Genomic DNA, 19,595 nt, shown 5'->3' with positions numbered 1-19,595 from the left:
CCTCAGATTTACACCCTGGAAATTAGAAAACCATTTGCAAATTTAATATGAATATAAATAAGAAATATGGGATAAAGAACATGAAATATTTTTGCCAATGTGTCATCATAATACAACCCGAATTCCGGAAAAGTTGGGACGTTTTTTAAATTTTAATAAAATGAAAACTAAAAGACTTTCAAATCACATGAGCCAATATTTTATTCACAATAGAACATAGATAACAGCAAATGTTTAAACTGAGAAAGTTTACAATTTTATGCACAAAATGAGCTCATTTCAATTTTGATTTCTGCTACAGGTCTCAAAATAGTTGGGACGGGGCATGTTTACCATGGTGTAGCATCTCCTTTTTTTTCAAAACAGTTTGAAGACGTCTGGGCATTGAGGCTATGAGTTGCTGGAGTTTTGCTGTTGGAATTTGGTCCCATTCTTGCCTTATATAGATTTCCAGCTGCTGAAGAGTTCGTGGTCGTCTTTGACGTATTTTTAGTTTAATGATGCACCAAATGTTCTCTATAGGTGAAAGATCTGGACTGCAGGCAGGCCAGGTTAGCACCCGGACTCTTCTACGACGAAGCCATGCTGTTGTTATAGCTGCAGTATGTGGTTTTGCATTGTCCTGCTGAAATAAACAAGGCCTTCCCTGAAATAGACGTTGTTTGGAGGGAAGCATATGTTGCTCTAAAACCTTTATATACCTTTCAGCATTCACAGAGCCTTCCAAAACATGCAAGCTGTCCATACCGTATGCACTTATGCACCCCCATACCATCAGAGATGCTGGCTTTTGAACTGAACGCTGATAACATGCTGGAAGGTCTCCCTCCTCTTTAGCCCGGAGGACACGGCGTCCGTGATTTCCAACAAGAATGTCAAATTTGGACTCGTCTGACCATAAAACACTATTCCACTTTGAAATAGTCCATTTTAAATGAGCCTTGGCCCACAGGACAGGACGGCGCTTCTGGACCATGTTCACATATGGCTTCCTTTTTGCATGATAGAGCTTTAGTTGGCATCTGCTGATGGCACGGCGGATTGTGTTTACCGACAGTGGTTTCTGAAAGTATTCCTGGGCCCATTTAGTAATGTCATTGACACAATCATGCCGATGAGTGATGCAGTGTCGTCTGAGAGCCCGAAGACCACGGGCATCCAATAAAGGTCTCCGGCCTTGTCCCTTACGCACAGAGATTTCTCCAGTTTCTCTGAATCTTTTGATGATGTTATGCACTGTAGATGATGAGATTTGCAAAGCCTTTGCAATTTGACGTTGAGGAACATTGTTTTTAAAGTTTTCCACAATTTTTTTACGCAGTCTTTCACAGATTGGAGAGCCTCTGCCCATCTTTACTTCTGAGAGACTCTGCTTCTCTAAGACAAAGCTTTTATAGCTAATCATGTTACAGTCCTGATATCAATTTACTTAATTAATCACTAGATCTTCTCCCAGCTGAATCTTTTAAAAACTGCTTGCTTTTTTAGCCATTTGTTGCCCCCGTGCCAACTTTTTTGAGACCTGTAGCAGGCATTAAATTTTAAATGAGCTAATTAAGTGGATAAAAGTGTAACATTTCTCAGTTTAAACATTTGCTACGTTATCTATGTTCTATTGTGAATAAAATATTGGCTCATGTGATTTAAAATTCCTTTAGTTTTCATTTTATTAAAATTTAAAAAACGTCCCAACTTTTCCGGAATTCGGGTTGTACTATAAATATGTTGTGCTAAATTAAACTAAACTGAATGAGCACATCAATGAATGAACAGTAGAACAGTAGTTTTAACCGTCTCGTTGCTTCAGTATCTCTTTGCTAAAGTTACACTGAATACATTTACAAGCACCTGGAGGAGGAGACTATAGCACAGTACCTAAATACACTGCTTGACTGAAAGAATTTGTGATTCATTTTGACACTTAAGTGTCATAGTATTGTAGAATAATTTGCATTAAATTTGATAGAATGGTATTTCAATCATATCTAATTTCTCAGTTATAAATAGAAAAGTGCAGATTTATAATAGACAAAATTAAATTAACATGGGATGAGGTTATTAGACAATATTTGTTCTGTCACAAATAGCCTAAAAATGAAAGTAGTTAAATACAATTATATATTCATTTTGTCTATTAATGTTTATTATGAAACTGAAATCTTGAGTTTGTTAAAGGGATAGTTCACATAAAAAAAATAAAATAAATAATAATAATCTTTTGCTCACCTCATGTTGTTCGAAACCTGTATGACTTTAACTAAATATTTTTGTGTTTTTGTTCATAGTGTCAATGGTCAAAGTCAGTGGTTTCCAAACATTTTCTAAATAGTTATACAGGTTTAGGACATAATGAGGGTGTTGAGAAATGATGAGGGAACAATCATTTTTGGGTGAACTAACTTTAAGATCCTGTTATTAAATTCATGGCCATGGAACTCTAGAGAGGATCCAGTATGGCTTGTGTCAAAAATTTGATTGATGAGGGTCATAAAAGCCATCTGTTCTGGACACCTGTTTGTACACCCCCCTCCCCTCCCTGTACACCCCCCAGTGACCTAAATATGAACTTATGAACCCAAGAAGGTATTTCGTTGGGGGGAGAAGTGTTGGGAAGCTATGTGCTTTTTTTAAACTCTGAAAAGGGCGAAATCATGAAAATGGTGTAAGGGAAGATTTTATTAAGGTTTTAAGTACACAGTGCATTTCAAGAAAAAGGTTATAAACACATAGCAGCAATGGAAACAATGTAATGATCGTTTTCGTAGTTGGAAAAGTGTAAAAACGTTGTTAAAGTTGTTACAAATGAAATAAAAATAAAACTAGGTTACTGGTTATTTATCTAAAACAACTAAACAAGTAAAAAACTATCAGATATTTTTTCGTTAAGCAACACGTGAAAAAGATGTGAGAGCTTGTAGCATTTCAATTTAAAAATGGTGTTTTGTTACCAGCTAGAAAAGAAAGAAAACTAGGTAATAGAGTTTTAGCATTTGTACCTTACCTCAAACTGAAAAAAAAGAAACGAATGTAAAGCAGCGATACAAACCAGAAAAGTAGGAGTTTTGTCACGATGTTAGAGAAAGTTAAAACAAAAGAAAAAAGATGGTAGGCATTTACACGGATCTAAAATAAAATACATCAGACAAGATACTTGTCAAATCTATGCAGTACTTTACCACTAACTAAAATTTTAAAAAGCGATACTGACAGAGAGTTTGACGAAAGAAAAAAGGATCCTCCGGCAGAGTTGCGAAGCGTCCGTAAAACAACCTACCACCACCGCAAATACACTCAGAATGAGGCTCGGGAATGCTCCGGAAAAAAAACACGCCTCCAGCGCTAGAGAGGGCCGGGCTGTAGGTGTGATAGCAGCATCAAATAGATTTAAATGTTACAATAATTAAGCTAAGTAGTTTTTAATAAATAGACATCAATGGTCAATTTTTACTTTTTAAATGATGTAGGCCTATACGATTTTTATTTACTTATATATACTTTATTTATTTATTTTAGGCTAGTCTTAAAAAAACATAGTTGAAAAAGCGTTATTTGTTTTTAATGTGTTAAGTTAATTACTTTAATCTACGACTAGTCTAAATCTAGACTATCTCCGTCGATAGATCTTTTATTTTTGTCAAGCTTAATTTCTCAAGCTATGTCAATTAACACACACACACACACACAAACACACTTTCCTTCTGTCAAGCTTGTGTCGCGTTATCTAGTAAATAAACCAGACATCATCTCAAGCACCGAAACGCGAATGTGTCCGGTGTCTGTGTGATTACAGGCGCCTGCATATCAGTTAGACATCAAGCGGTTGTAAAAACATCTAACGGGTTTTGAAATGCTTGTAACTGGCTTGTGAAACTAACTAATTTCAAAGGGTGTTTTATATATATATAAATCAATTTGATCATTTTCTTCACTACATCGATGTATATTCAACAATATAGTGTTGAAATAAAAGATTGATCCACTTCACTCGCTATTCTGTTCTCTGAGTTCAGAAACTTTTTTGTTTGTTTGTTAACAATTCAGTAATAAAAAGCAACATATCTTATATCTATAAAGGATAATATAATGATGTTAAGTAAACGTCTCGAATGAAGACAATGTTTAAAGCAATATTTTAATACCCAAATTCACAGAAATATTGCTTTGTATGAACAAAGAGGTCGGTTAACATGAGATCAAAAACTAAGAAAAGGACTCGTATAAAGGCCCTTTCACACCGGATGCGTAACGAAAAAGCGAAACGAAAAAGCGAATAGTTCGCGTGTGAATAGTTCGCGTCAAAACCATTCACATCAGCCGCGACGCGAATTTGCGATGTCTGTGACGTTCAGAGAGCTTCAACATTCCAAAACTTTCGCGCCGACAGTTGAGAAAATGGACACTTCAACATCATCATCCAGTGAAGATGAGCTTTTCATTTTCTTTAAAAGACAGAAAAGAAGGTTTTGGGTGCACCCAGTCCTAAAGAACAGAGAGTCTGAAGGGGAGTATGCCAATCTTGTACAGGAGCTAAAACTTTATCATGGCCGGTTCCGCACTTACTTTCGGATGTCTGTGGGACAATTCGAGGAGCTCCTTCAGATAGTGGCACCGCATCTGACGAGACAAACCACAAACTTCAGGGAACCAATTGATCCGGAGCAGCGTCTGGCAGTCTGCTTAAGGTGAGCTGTCCTCTTAAAAACATCAGCCCATAGAACACACACACAAGTAATCAGAAGATCCGTCATTTTTGCTGTGACGTCACCTTTGTTTCCTTGTATGTGATTGGTTGAAGCCTTTTTGTCGCCTCAAAAGTAAAAAAAAATCGACATCGAAGCGAAAAAAATAAAAGTTGTTTTTTCGCCTCAGCACATTCGCGTTCGGTGTGAAAGCACTCATTACACAAACAGCTGATCAAAAAATAAAACCATCGCGTCAAAATCGCGTCCAGTGTGAAAGGACCTTAAGGCCCTTAGCGTAAGACCAAACCATTGCAATTAGGATGGTGAAACTGCGGTAAACAGATTCAAACAGAAACAAAATCATGGTAACATATCGTTCTGGTTTCAAAGTGTAACGCTATGAAAAACATTGCGGTTTATATCTATTTATATGTGTGTGTGTGTGTGTGTGTGTGTGTGTGTGTATAAAGATCTCTAACACAGTTTGCTCTATTCTTTTTTATTCAATCTGTTTTCTTTTTATTTATTATATTATTTAAAAGCCCATGCTTCGTGTACTGTGTTAACCTAACTGAGACTTGTTATAACACTTATATACAGAGGTGGAAAGTAACGAATTACATTTACTCGCGTTACTGTAATTGAGTAGCTTTTTTGTGTACTAATACTTTTTAAAGTAATTTTTTTAATTTGTAATTTTACTTTTACTTAAGTATATTTTGATTAAAGTATTGTACTTCGCTACATTTTAAAACACATTAATTACTGAGTAAAAAAAATACAAATAAAAAAAATAAATCGCTCCCTGGAAACTACGGCAGTAAATAATGAGCAGGAGGGCAAACTGGCGCTAAAATCACAAGAAAGATGCAGACGGACAAAACAGGCGCTAGTGGTGCAGACACCGCTGAAAACGAAACCCCGTCATATTCTGAAGTTGAACTCGAAGGAAATGAAGTGAACCCCTGGCCATATGTATGCTCTATTATGCAGTGTAAGCTGTACTTGCCTAAAACCAAACTAGCAGCTTATAAAATCTCGACAAGACATCAACCCTTCGCAAGAAGAGGTAAGCTAAATAATTGCATCGTTGCATTGGTGGTTAAAATGAAGCTTTGACATTTTAGCAAGAGGTTTTGCACAAATTAGCCAAAAAGACAGTGGTGAGGAGTGTGCTGTTTTTGTTTTAATGATGTGCGCGCGCATTTATAGTGCGTTCTTTCACTGTGTGATTCAGTCTCCTAAAATGCATTTAGAATGATCGCAAAATTGAAGATATAGGGGCAGAAAATTCACATATTTATATAATTTCATATATTAAATCAAAATCACACAAAGAATGCCATTTTTCCATGAATATATACATACATATATATAACAGTTCAGTAAACAAGTTAATTAAGAGACTTGCGTTTTAGACACCATATTGCCTTTTTAGCTCTATTTCTACAACAGAAAATAATTCCAAACACAGCCACCAAAGCACAGTTTTGCGTCTCTGAGCAACGTGACAGTGTTTCGTTTCTGAATGAATCAAACGTTTAAATGATTCGGTTCAATCGCAATGACTCACTTATTAACAGTGACTTGCTGACACATATGGCCATTTTAATTTCACATTTAAAGTAGGCTATCTTTTGATTTTTTTAAATAATTAATTTCTTATCATTTCAAATGAGTATTCAACATTTTATGTCTTGTATATCAAAACATTATTCATGCATTTGTAACTGCAGGTTAAATGCATTCTTGTCCAGCACTACACAGTGTGATACATCTAAATGCCACTTCCAATGAATCTTCTGCATTTCCTCTGCATTAAAAGATGAGTTTGTTGATACTGATTTCCTTGGCAACAGCCCAAATGTATTATTATTCTAAATAACTGATTCCTTTAATTAAAAACAACTACAACCCGAATTCCGGAAAAGTTGGGACGTTTTTTAAATTTTAATAAAATGAAAACTAAAAGACTTTCAAATCACATGAGCCAATATTTTATTCACAATAGAACATAGATAACATAGCAAATGTTTAAACTGAGAAAGTTTACAATTTTATGCACAAAATGAGCTCATTTCAATTTTGATTTCTGCTACAGGTCTCAAAATAGTTGGGACGGGGCATGTTTACCATGGTTTAGCATCTCCTTTTCTTTTCAAAACAGTTTGAAGACGTCTGGGCATTGAGGCTATGAGTTGCTGGAGTTTTGCTGTTGGAATTTGGTCCCATTCTTGCCTTATATAGATTTCCAGCTGCTGAAGAGTTCGTGGTCGTCTTTGACATATTTTTCGTTTAATGATGCGCCAAATGTTCTCTATAGGTGAAAGATCTGGACTGCAGGCAGGCCAGGTTAGCACCCGGACTCTGCTACGACGAAGCCATGCTGTTGTTATAGCTGCAGTATGTGGTTTTGCATTGTCCTGCTGAAATAAACAAGGCCTTCCCTGAAATAGACGTTGTTTGGAGGGAAGCATATGTTGCTCTAAAAGCTTTATATACCTTTCAGCATTCACAGAGCCTTCCAAAACATGCAAGCTGCCCATACCGTATGCACTTATGCACCCCCATACCATCAGAGATGCTGGCTTTTGAACTGAACGCTGATAACATGCTGGAAGGTCTCCCTCCTCTTTAGCCCGGAGGACACGGCGTCCGTGATTTCCATCAAGAATGTCAAATTTGGACTCGTCTGACCATAAAACACTATTCCACTTTGAAATAGTCCATTTTAAATGAGCCTTGGCCCACAGGACACGACGGCGCTTCTGGACCATGTTCACATATGGCTTCCTTTTTGCATGATAGAGCTTTAGTTGGCATCTGCTGATGGCACGGCGGATTGTGTTTACCGACAGTGGTTTCTGAAAGTATTCCTGGGCCCATTTAGTAATGTCATTGACACAATCATGCCGATGAGTGATGCAGTGTCGTCTGAGAGCCCGAAGACCACGGGCATCCAATAAAGGTCTCCGGCCTTGTCCCTTACGCACAGAGATTTCTCCAGTTTCTCTGAATCTTTTGATGATGTTATGCACTGTAGATGATGAGATTTGCAAAGCCTTTGCAATTTGACGTTGAGGAACATTGTTTTTAAAGTTTTCCACAATTTTTTTACGCAGTCATTCACAGATTGGAGAGCCTCTGCCCATCTTTACTTCCGAGAGACTCTGCTTCTCTAAGACAAAGCTTTTATAGCTAATCATGTTACAGACCTGATATCAATTAACTTAATTAATCACTAGATGTTCTCCCAGCTGAATCTTTTCAAAAATGCTTGCTTTTTTAGCCATTTGTTGCCCCCGTGCCAACTTTTTTGAGACCTGTAGCAGGCATTAAATTTTAAATGAGCTAATTAAGTGGATAAAAGTGTAAAATTTCTCAGTTTAAACATTTGCTATGTTATCTATGTTCTATTGTGAATAAAATATTGGCTCATGTGATTTGAAATTCCTTTAGTTTTCATTTTATTAAAATTTAAAAAACGTCCCAACTTTTCCGGAATTCGGGTTGTAGTTTGAGATTAATAGACCTATCCCAGGGGTGTCAAACTCAGTTCCTGGAGGGCCGTAGCCCTGCAGAGTTTAGTTCTAACCCTGCTCCAGCACACATATCATGTAGTTTTCAAATAAACCTAAATGATTAGATTAGCTGGATCAGGTGTGTTTAATTAGGGTTATATCTAAACTGTGCAGGACTGTGGCCCTCCAGGAACTGAGTTTGACAACCTTGGCCTGTCCCATTTTTGACTCCCTCCCACTGTTAAAATGTAACTAAGTAATTTTTACTCTGAGTAAATTTTAAATGAGCTACTTTTTACTTTTACTTGAGTAGATTTTTAGACTGGTACTTTTACTTGTACTTAAGTAAAATTTCATTAATGTAATGGTACTTTTACTTGAGTAGAATATTTTTGTACTCTTTCCACCTCTGCTTATATATCATTGCTTTTTTTGTTGTTTTGATTGCTTCCGCCGTCCTCATCCGTAAGTCGCTTTGGATAAAAGCGTCTGCTAAATGAATAAATGTAAATGTAAATATCTCACCACTCTAGCAAATTTTAGGTGTACTTAGCAGGGGCTATTGTGTTTTTAGGGTATATTGTGCTTATTGTCATTATGAATATTTGTACGCTTATTTTCATTTCGGCATCTTAATGAACACTTACACAATTTGTCTTCGTTTGAGTAGCTAAAGTTACTCGACGGTCACATTTAAGTTTTCACCGCTTACACTCACCAAAAACACCCGAAACCTGTAACTCTGTCATAATAAGGTTAGTTAAAAATACAAAAACTTAATGCCTGACACCTTTGTAACTGACTAAAAACTGATGTTTAAGCTAAACAAACGACAGAGGCACTGTCCCTAAAACTGCGAACACAAACATCACTAACTTAAATGAACAAAAGACAATAACCACCAATATGTGTTCACACAGTTAACTTTATTTAGATGATTCATGGAAATAAAATGACTCTTGAGTTGTTAGAAGAGAAAAAATGTGTACTGACATAACTGCGAAAATGACTTAAGGGCCCTATGAATCAGTTCATTGAACCAAACTGTCCAAATGAATCACTTTTCAGAAGTGAATCGGACTTTGCATCACTAAAACAGATCACAAAAAAGAGGTTTGTAACATCACAACAACGAAGGTGCGTATACTTCACAACTTTATTTAGGTTATCTGCGCATGCATAATTTAGAACGTTGCCCACATACAATATCCACGACGGCCTGTTTGAAGCCTGAGGTGTATGACGGGTATTGTAGTTCCCTGACCTGAAGATCTACATAGCTTGAATGAGGTATTAGTTAAACGTATTACATTTAACCCCTTTGTAAAACAAAAACATATAATACATATAACAACAATAAAATAACTGTTAACACATATTTAGACTAAACGACTATATTCAAGAATAATACGATATACTGTACATGTGCTAAAACAGGCTAAAATAGGGTTGGCTATGTTGTAATGGAGCGAAACCAAATAATTGTCTTTATCTTTAGAAAAAGACAATCGTGTCCTGCTGCTGTGGTCTGAATATGCAGTCTGTCTTCATCATGAAATGATGAACCCCCATCATCAGACCCCATTCTGGAGATTGTGTGTGTTTGTTTATTTTTACAGACATATTTCATCATAAAACTAGGTAAGCAGGGCCTTGTAATAATATGGTAAACATGTCATAAGTCGGTCAATCGTGCATCCAGAGTTTATCTTACTGCATCTCTATAATAAATTTCTGCAATGGCTATACTTGTTAAGGTGCTTTCAAGTCGGGGTCTGGGTTGTTTTAAGAGCAAACCCTTGTTTGACAAACTAGTGTTAAGCGATACTGTCCGCATTTTTAAAGTTAAAGAGGGTAATGAACTCTTTCACCATCTATTATTGTTAGAACGCATAATCAGTGTTAGGGATCAACTAGTTACATATAGCTAAATTATATCCTTTGATTACAAAAATAAATGTAATCAGTTACAGTCACTGAGAAAAAATAATTAAATTGCGGTTAATTATAAAAATGTTACAACTGAATATTTTTTCACACACGTACAGATTTAATTGATATATTTCATAAACCACTTTAACTACTCTAACTATTCTATGTATTTAATCTCCAAGCAAATCTGATTTCATGGTGGTTGTGCTTTAAAATGAAATCACGATCACAATCCTAATTTAAGTGATGAATGATTTTGAAAAGTCTGACGGTCATTAGTTGTCGAGCGCTCTAATGTCCTGTTTACATGTTTCAAAAGATTAACGGTTGAAAACATTACAAGTCTTAAAACATGTAATAAAATGTTATCAGTTACATTACTTTTTTAAAGAAATTGATATAGTTGCACAACCTTTTAGATTTTAAATAGGGTAATTTGTGATCTATAAGCTATTACAAAGTTCATAGTAACCTCCCCAAAACTGTGCGTAAAATAATTCCATCAAGGTCTCAGCTACAGCTAAACGTTAAAACAAAAACTTAAGGTCCTTGTTGGCAGTTTTGTGAGGTGTGTGTGTGTGTGTGTGTGTGTGTGTGTGTGTGTGTGTGTGTGTGTGTGTGTGTGTGTGTGTGTGTGTGTGTGTGTGTGTGTGTGAAAACCGTGTGGTTTGAAAGAAAAATGTATTAGCTTATATATGTGATTTTACTACAAATTATAAGCATTCTAACTAAGAAATATAATATGTTTTTATTTATTTTTTATTTTCCAACCAAACCGGTTGTTCGCAGTTAAAAAAGTCATAAGAATGTTTATTGTGTTTTGAAAAGAAAGTAAGTTATGATATATAAACAATATTTTTTATTGTTTAACATCAACCACAATGCGTTTATGTATTTCTTCTGCTTCATGTATGCAACGGTTACCGTACACACATTCAAGAGAAATGCATAAACTCAATTGTTTTAAACAACCTAAAGCATTTAGTCTGTCATTAAAAACTCTTACATTTTTTTCTTCACGCATCTATTTTCATCTGTCTCTGGACTCTTGCTAAAAACATTTGAGTACTGACATGAATCCTACACGAAAGCTAAAAAATAATACTTTTTTTAAACTATTTTAAACATCATGGTTAACAACACCATTTGGAAAGTGAGAAAGGACGTCTAATCTATTGTATAAAGTTCTGTGAGACATTTGTAGCAACAAACACTTTTGGTTTCAAAGAAAACTTATGACTCATTATAACTCATTTTCAATCTAATATAGGTATTTTCGTGTTTGTGACCTATTTTGTTTGTTTGTGTATTTATGTACTTGTTTGAGTGTATATTTGTATTTGTTTGGTTACATGTTCATGTTTTCTGTATGTTTACATTTTTGTGTGTGTGTGTGTGTGTGTGTGTTTATGATTGTATGGTTGTGTTTGTGTGCTTGTTTGCATTCTCAGTACGTCTATGTTGAGGTTGAAAGATCTAGGGGTTAATAAAAATTATAAATGTAACTAAAATAAACTAAATTAATTCGAATTAAACTACATTTTTCTATGGTCTGACTTGTTAAAAGATTTCACATCCTTTTGACCAGTAAATGAACTTTCAGCTAACTTTGCGATCACAGACCTAAGTCATAAAGTTGAAATTGTCACCCTTTGATCACTGAATACACAAACATTTTTTTTTTTACTTTAGCTGACCTGCAGCACACCATTTACAACACCAGAATCCCGGAAAACTGATTAGATTACAGTTGAGTTGCAAGCCCCAAAACCTTTAGATGTTTTACAGTCTTCTCTGACATGGTCGTAAAAAAAAACACAAAGACACCAGACGCGTTTCTACGCACTACTTGAGATGAAATATTTACCCTTTCCTGTAATGTTGTAAAAGTTTCTTTGGCAAGAAAAGCCCTTCTTGATATATCACATTCATTCCTGTTTAATATTTGTGTTTGCCTAAACGCATGTTTTAATTGATATAGCAACGATATAGCAATGATAGAAGTTAATATTGACAACATAAAAGACATATTCAAGGATTTAGACTACTAAAGTATGTGTGAGTGACTTATTAAAATTAAATAAAACAACACTTTTTTCCAACAAGGAATTTTGTTGAGATGAAAAAATTAAACCGTATAGGTAAACCTAATTTTAAAGTAAAAACATCAGTCTAATATTAAAACCAGGTAGAATGTTTTCATCAAATGAGAACTGATGTGTTGTTATTAAAAACATTACTTTGTTTAATTCTTTTAACATACATTTAAACCTTTGCGACCAACGTTATTAGGGTGGTTGGGGAAGTGTTAGTGTGTGTTTTTTATTTTTTATTCGATGCTTTAAACATTAAAAACTGTCACAGTGTCTGGGTTGTGTTCCCTGGGTTTCCACTAGATGTCTCCCTTTCCCACGGTGTCTGTCACTTTATGAACTTCTGTTCCCTTATTTGGTCACTTTCCTCCTTGTTTGGGTTAATTGATTATTCCCCACCTGTCTCCAGTTCCCTCATTACCTTCTGTGTATTTATACCCGGTCTGTCTTAGTATGTGTCACGGAGTCCTTGTTTAATGTCTTATGATTATTCATGTCCGTCAAATCAGTCTTGCCCTTGCCTTGTCTTCTTGTCTTGTTTTCATGTTTGGATTATGTTTGGTTTTGACCCCTGCCTGGACTGTTTACCCCTTTGGATTACCCTTTAATAAATGACTTACCTGCAATTGGTTCTCTCTCCGTGTTTCCAGTAACACGGATCGTGACAAAAAACATAAAGACGTACATTACTGGTAGAATTACAAATACGGTCTGAGATTACACTCAATTTTTGTTCACACTCTGTACATCATAAAACAAAATAAATGTAAAATAAATAAAACAACACTTAAGAAAAAATAAAAATATAATGATAAAGAAAATGTAGGGGGGAGTAACCGATTTTCACATTAAGAAACCAAAGTCCTCTAATGAAGAATACAAAAATCTTGCTTTGGGCCTTTTCATTCCTTTTAACGTCTCCAAATACATCACAAATTCCTCTTTAAACGCCACTAAACGTGGTGGAATTTTGAAAAACATACATTTATGAATGTAGAATTTCATACCAGAAGTTAATATTAACAAAATAAAAGACATATTCAATGATTAAGGCTACTAAAGTAAGTGTGAGTGGCTTATTAAAATAAAATAAAACATCAAGGACTTTTGTTTAGATTAAAAATAAAGAGCATATATATAGAATACCAGAAAGAACATCTTATCATCCGTCTGTTTATACTACAGAAATGATTGTCATATTTTTGGCTCTTCAGTGGGGTTGAACACATTAATATACCTAAAGTAGTCATATGCTCAGACTCATTTTCAGTACTATCAAGTTTAAGTGGTGAAGCTTCTACTAGACAAGACATTTTGTCAGTCATTTTACAGAGTTTGTTCAGAATACAAGCAAAACAAAGATTTATTTTGTATGGATACCCACACATATAGGTAATGTATGTAGGTAATGTATAAAGGTAATTCCCACACATTGAGGGAAGTCGTGGCCTAATGGTTAGAGAGTCGGACTCCCAATCGAAAGGTTGTGAGTTCGGGTCCCGGGCCGGCAGGAATTGTGGGTGGGGGGAGTGCATGTACAGTTCTCTCTCCACCCTCAATACCACGACTTAGGTGCCCTTGAGCAAGGCATTGAACCCCCAACTGCTCCCCGGGTGCTGCAGCATAAATGGCTGCCCACTGCTCTGGGTGTGTGCTCACAGTGTGTGTGTTCACTGCTCTGTGTGTGCATTTCGGATGGGTTAAATGCAGAGCACAAATTCTGAGTATAGGTCACCATACTTGGCTGAATGTCACTTCACTTTTCACTTTCAATGAAGGTAATGAAAGTAGTGGACCAGATAAAAGCATTAAAATGTCAGACATCGTATTGAATACTCCAATGAGTAAATTAGAAATAAAAGGTCTAATTAAAAAATAAATAAAAATAAAAAGATACGTGTCAAATTAAATGGGTTGGTTAGAATAAAGGCCAGCATTTATATAATATCCAAAGATCAGTTGGAAATGAAAGGAGAATTTTTGGGAATAGAAGGGAAGATCTCACCATAGAATTGGACACATTGCACTTAATCAGTCATTATTTATAAGATGAAATACATGTGTCTGGACTTTGTGTTAAATGTGATCTTGTGAAACAGTTGAAACTATTTTAATAAAATAAAAGATATGACAATGAAAGATTACAACTTACAGAAGCATTTAATATAGCAATAAATCAGATATCATTTAGATTTTGTTAAATAAAGATGTGGCTATAGAAATGTTTCACAGAATAAGCGTGGGAGAAGGAAAGTATGTGTGTGTGTGTGTGTGTGTGTGTGTGTGTGTGTGTGTTGAGGCTTTGCATTGATGCTTGCATTTGTGTTTAAAAATCACCTTGTGAATAAAAATAATAAATGTTATTAAAATAAAAATCATATATATATATATATATTAGGGCTGTGAATCTTTGGCAAGGCAGCGATTCGATTCGATTACGATTCATAGGTTTTCGATTCGATTCAAGAACGATTTTTGCAAATTTAGAACGATTCGATTCGATTCACGATTAAATTCGATTCGATTCGATTATAACGATTCGATTCTGCATTCTTTAAGTGCATTCACGGGATTATTTAAATGCTTCTACTAAATTCTTTAAATGCTTAGTCAGGGGGCAAATTACAGTAGCATTTATGATTAGAGAACCATAGGTTAGAAAGAAAAAAAAAAAAAAAAAAACTTTTGTCCATTGTTAAATGCTAGTTTATGATGCGACATGGCATACGTAAAAATGTATGTAAGCAAAGTTTTTAAAAAAGAGCTTAAAGAGTATTATGTATAAGCTAACATTTTGTCACCCCAGGGGCGTAGCCATAAGTTCAGAAGTGACAGAAATGTCAAATACAATCATTTTATGTATGTAGCCTATATAATAATAATAATAATAATAATAATAATAATAATAATAATTATTATTATTATTTTTTTACAAGGAATTATGTTCTTTTTTAATTACTTTTAATTAGCTGTAATAACTCAAATACACTGCTGGACAATAATCAATCATTTGTAATCAATATTTTTTTCCTAATGGCAATTTTATGATTGTTTTATATACTAGGCTACATTTAATTAGCAATTATTTAAATTTTCTACACAGAATAAGGTAGAAAATATACTTTATAGTTTCTGTACTGTAATAAATGTCAGTTAGCACTGCAACATTCATAAATGTTTTGTGGGTTTTTTTTTTGTTTCATCAGTCATTCTGCTTTTATTCAGTTTAGCTGCAGATAGCCTGGCACGTCTATGAGAGCGAGATCGCTTCTCTTTCAGTGTGAAAACGTCTTCATCTCTATTTAACTTTTCCTCTCCATCAGCGAATGATTCTGAGAGAAAACGTACCAGATGTCTGTTTGCTAATGAAACAAACGCTACTTTCATGCATCTGATTATCAGATAAATCTCGCGCTCTTATTTCAAGGTCGTTGTTAATGCTGTGCAAATGATTTAGACACTTGCTCCGTCCATGCAATAAATACAGCTGTCGACGGCTCCGGTAACTCCGTCGGTAAGATGCAGAGAGCCGAACGGAGCGCGAGCGCAATCCTATGACAGTCTCAGTCGGTAAACAGTGGAGCGCGTGAAGGACAGATAAGAGGATTCACGAACACTCTTCAAGGTCTCTTTAATGTGTATACATTTTGAAAGCATTGAATCGCTATAGAAATCGCGATTCATTCGATTCTTAGCATTTTGAATCGATTACTGTCCAAGATCGGTGATTCACGATTCAAAAATCATGTTTCAAGATCGATGCATATGAATCAACAGGGTTTGTAATCGATGCATCGAGAAAACGAGTGAATCGTTACACCCCTAATATATATATATATATATATATATATATATATATATATATATATATATATATATATATATATATATATATATATATATATGTGTGTGGCGCCCCCTAATTCTACAACTGACTACGCCACCCCTTGAGTTTTAGCTGGTATCTAGTGTCAGAGCAAGGAGAACTCTGCCCCAATAAAAGGTACAAACACAGGTTCATAGAAAAGTATAAAAATACAATCTTTATTAATAAATAGTTGAAGGTGTTGGTTGGCCTAAAATGTAAACAAAAATCAATAAGTCAAACAAAATAAATATAACTAGAAGTCAACAAATCATCAGCATGGGAGCCAGTAGAGCGGTTTGAGAAAGCACTAAGAGAAGGCCAAGTTCTCACTACCACCAGTGGACAGAGGCACAGAGCCTTATAAGTAGTATACACTAGAGCTCAACGTCTACACACCGCAAACTCACAGCACTAATAAGTATGGTTAAGAGACATTAAGGTTCACACTACACAGCACTGCAAATGTCTTAAGAAGAAAAAAAAAAAAAAGAAAAGAAAAGAAAGAAAAGAAGAACAAAAACCCACTTTACAGTGAAGTCTCTTGCACTACCCTGGCTCCACCCACACAGAGGCCGTTTACAAAAAAAAAATAGAATTAAAAACAAAAGAATTGGGAATAAATGAAATACAAATGAAAAAAAAAAGAAAGTAAATAAAACCACTCTAGCCTGTGACATACAATTCATACACTCACTTACAATAACATATCGCCAAAAGGCTAGAGAAAAAAAAAAAAACAAACAACAGCAAAAGAAATGAAAATAGAATAATATATACTATAAGCAGCACCACACAATCAAATCACACAATATGGAGAACAGCAGCCAGCAACTCAGGTGTAGCTGTACAGGTCTGTAAGCACAACCACACCATTAAGAATATTTGTTTGATCATGATTCACATTCATTACAACTCACGTTTTAGATGTAATCTTCACACATTACATGATAAAATAGCCTCAAACAAAGGTGGTCAATATTGCATTGAACTGTCTTCATTTACCAAGCATATAAAACAAATACCCTCCTATATACATATATGTTAAAACAACGAAGGGAAATTAAACATACCTGTCGTAGCATTAACAGTGAAATAGAAAGCACTAAATTGGATGTAAACATCCCACTGTAATCATGGTATCCAGTCGACACTTGTTAACCACGGAAGTCGTTTGGCATTACTTTGCCATAGTTCGCTCGCCCATTCACGGTCTCACAGGGAAACAATGTTGCACCGCAGCTCAGTCAGCGTCGGCTCATCCGCTCACTGAACACTCAAACACAGCCCTTGAATCACTGGTTCACCACACCAGAACCAGCAGTAAATTGACACGGTTCCAGTCTAAGGACCCCAGGTGTCTATATATAAGCCGGCTTCAATCACATTAAGTGGTTTACTAAATACCTACTCCACCCCCAAATTAGTGATGTAATTAACATGAAAGTAAAGCGTCAGGGAAAGAGAGTGAACTAAAGGATCCCAATCCTAACCCAGCCCACAGGCTACATTCCACCCCCTCCAAGTGAATCGGCGGCCCGACGATGGCAATTCACACTCCAATACTCTGGTCATCACCCCTTGGAAGTATCCCCTCCTCATTCCCAGCAGAAACGGCTCGAGGGAGCCGGTAGGGGTTAGGATGCTGGCCTGCTGTAGATCTAACTGAGCGTCGCTGAGTCATGGTTACGTCTTCAGGTATAGCCTCCACTTCAGCAGGAGCGAGGGAACTGGGTGAATCTAGGGCCTCCTGGATCTCCTCAGGATGAAAAATGACCACATCTTCCTGCCCTTCCTCTTCCCTGATCGTGGAGTTGGCAGACAAGTCAGCCCGTCTCATGGAAGGAGTGGCCGCCTCTGCCATGGACGGTAACTCCTCCGGAACAGCCCTCAACTCGGACCGGTGCACCTGCCGGACTGGTCCTTCTCCATCTCTAGGGGCCACAGTGTATACCGTTCCAGTCCCAGAGGGACTCCGTAGTACCCGAAACACAGCAGAGTTCCAATGGTCTTGGATCTTGTTCCGTCCAGGCACATGATTACGCAAGTACACCAGCCTCCCCTCTTCAAGTCCAGGGTCATTCACCTTGTCATTGTGGCTCTGGTTTCGTCGATGTATCAACTCATCTGATCTCTGCCGGACATGCTCCTGGGTCATCCGCATACTCTGTTGATGTTTCTGGATCCAATCCTCCAGGTTGCCAGCGTCCTGCACTACTGCTCCAGTCCCAAGCAAGAAATCCACGGGTAATCTCGGGTGGTTACCAAACATGAGATAATATGGGGTATGCCCGGTAGTCTAGTGGGGTGTCGTATTGTAGGAAAAGGTCAGCTGCGGCAAATGGCGGGGCCAGTGTCGTTTATCGGCTGAGGGCAGGGTGCGCAACAGGTCGTGCAAAGTACGGTTAAATCTTTCACACTGTCCATTGCCTTGGGGGTGGTAAGGGGTGGTTCTACTCTTCTGGATGCCATACATCTGACAAAGTTGTTGAATCAGCATGCTTTCAAAGTTCCGCCCCTGGTCAGAATGGATACGGGCAGGGGGACCAAAACGATGGAACCACTGCTGGACCAGCACGTTGGCCACAGTGGAGGCCCTTTGGTCCTTGGTGGGAAAGGCTTGAGAGTACTTCGTAAAGATATCGGTCAAGATCAAAACATTCTCCCGACCATCACTTGCAGGTTCCAAAACTGTAAAGTCGATAGCCAAGATCTCATTTGGATGGGTAGCCTGCAGTGTGCCCCAGTAGGCACGAACCTTGGGCTGGACAGCCTTCCCCAGTACACACCTTTGACATCGTTGGCACCACCTTTCAGCATCCCTGGTCATATTCGGCCAAAAGCACCGGCTCCGTAGAAGCTGGAGGGTCCTCTCGGTGCCCTGGTGCCCCTGATTATCATGGACACTACGGAGGACTTCTTCCTGCAAGCACTGGGGGAGCAGCAGCTGGAGTGTCTCCGGGCCTCCACCTGGGGAATGAATGAGGCGGTACAATACCCCTTCCTTCTCAACTAGGCGGTTCCATTGACGCAGCAGTGCCCTGCTGGAGCGAGACAGCAACTCCCGCTCCTCCGCTCTTGGATGTCGCCCTACTTGATGGCATTTACGTACCGGCCCGATGACTGGATCAGCCTCTTGCAGCAGGCTTAGGTCCTGAGGCGTACGGCCAGGCAACGCCACCACTTCTCCACAGTGACCCTCGACGGCAGGTGGCTGGCCCATCCCAGCCAGGGCTCCCAGCAAGGGGATGTCTGTCCCAACAGCAAAACGGTCCAGGTATTGCCGGGATAATGCATCAGCATTTTGGTTGTTCTTCCCTGGGCGGTATTTGATAGTGAAGTTAAAAGATGCAAGTTGGGCGGCCCACCGCTGTTCAGTTGCCCCCAGCTTAGCTGTCTGCAGATGGCTCAGAGGATTATTATCTGTCAGAATGGTAAAATGATTCCCCAGCAGGTATTCTCTATACTTTTCTGTCACTGCCCATTTCAGTGCGAGAAGTTC

Source organism: Carassius carassius, chromosome 12, assembly GCF_963082965.1.
Source record: "Carassius carassius chromosome 12, fCarCar2.1, whole genome shotgun sequence".
NCBI classification, from domain to species: Eukaryota; Metazoa; Chordata; class Actinopteri; order Cypriniformes; family Cyprinidae; genus Carassius; species Carassius carassius.
The sequence above is the reverse complement of the archived record's forward strand: the minus strand, read 5'-3'. Positions refer to the sequence as shown.